The sequence below is a fragment of the Cyprinodon variegatus genome, unplaced genomic scaffold (genome assembly GCF_000732505.1).
Source record: "Cyprinodon variegatus isolate N-32 unplaced genomic scaffold, C_variegatus-1.0 Scaffold1649, whole genome shotgun sequence".
Classification (NCBI taxonomy): domain Eukaryota; kingdom Metazoa; phylum Chordata; class Actinopteri; order Cyprinodontiformes; family Cyprinodontidae; genus Cyprinodon; species Cyprinodon variegatus.
In genome coordinates, this window is record NW_015152102.1 from 1 (window position 1) to 1,154 (window position 1,154).

Here is a 1,154-nt window from a genome sequence, read left to right on the forward strand (position 1 = left end):
AGACAATGTGATTTTCTGGATTTTTTTTCTCATTTTGTCTCTCATAGTTGAGGTATATCTATGATGAAAATTACCGGCCTCTCTCATCTTTTTGAGTGGGAGAACTTGCACTATTGGTGGCTGACTAAATACTTTTTTGCCCCACTGTAAGTGTATTTATCCTTAATTTGAGTAGGTAAATGAAATTGTTTGCCAACTATTTTTACTCTTAAAATAAGATAATTCGATAACATGCACTAGAAATAAGACAATGCAATTGTGTTTTCTTATTTTAAATGAAAATTTGCTTCTAGATTTTGTTTTTTTCCAGTGTAACTGATTTGGAAGCAATAGCAGCAAAGTGTTTTTTTTATTTTATTTGTGAGATATTTATCTGTTATTTATCATAGTAAAAATGTTTAAAAGTTAAAAATGATATGTTAAAGTTTTAAAAAAAAGGGTTTATTAAAAATAAGACCAACTTCTTACCCATAATACTAGCGTGTTCATTAGTTTATCAATGCTGGTCCTTTTGAATTTAGTCTTTCCAGAGTTCTGCATCAGCTTGGTTTGTAGCCCTGATTAAAGCAAACAAAGACAAAAAATTCTCCAAAAAGAACATTTAGGCGCAAAAGATCCCCAGTATGGAGATAAAAAACCATTAATAATACCAGCAAAGATGACCATTCCAAAGCACCACTCCGTGTTTCTCAGAACGCAACCTCTTAAAAGCATCTTTTCATTATCCAAAGAGTATTTATTATTTCTCCAGTACAACGTTCCTGTGAATTTATCCAGTTTGTTGTTCGGTGGTTCACAAATGACTTCTCCTGAGGAGAGACGACAAAACAAAAGGAAACCATCTGAGCCTAATTTAGCACAATATAACGCTGCTGAAATATAAAAACACTCGCAGCATCTCACCATCAAACTCCGTTAGTGTTGAAACATTTCCCAAATCTGAGGTCACACTCAAAGCCTGACGGACTTTCAGATTTGTTTCACTGTTTGGGGAAAAATGATCGAGCATCTGTGAGTTTTCCTTCACCTTCGCATGTCGAGTTCAGTTTTAGTTTAGAAATCAGGGATGCACGATATTGGGATTTTGGCCGATATCCGATATGCCGATATTTTAAAACTCATGTAGCCGATAACCGATATCGATACCGATGTTA

At 34.3% G+C, this 1,154-nt stretch overlaps 1 long non-coding RNA gene across 1 annotated transcript; it reads right to left on the reverse strand.

Moving 5' to 3' along the window:
- Nucleotides 1–468: 468 nt before the first annotated feature.
- Nucleotides 469–984, reverse strand: LOC107104208. Its single transcript, XR_001482233.1, has 3 exons — nucleotides 904–984; nucleotides 651–809; nucleotides 469–557 (listed from the first exon to the last, which is right to left on the reverse strand). It is a non-coding gene; the product is annotated as an uncharacterized LOC107104208 (long non-coding RNA).
- Between the last annotated feature and the right edge of the window lie 170 nt (nucleotides 985–1,154).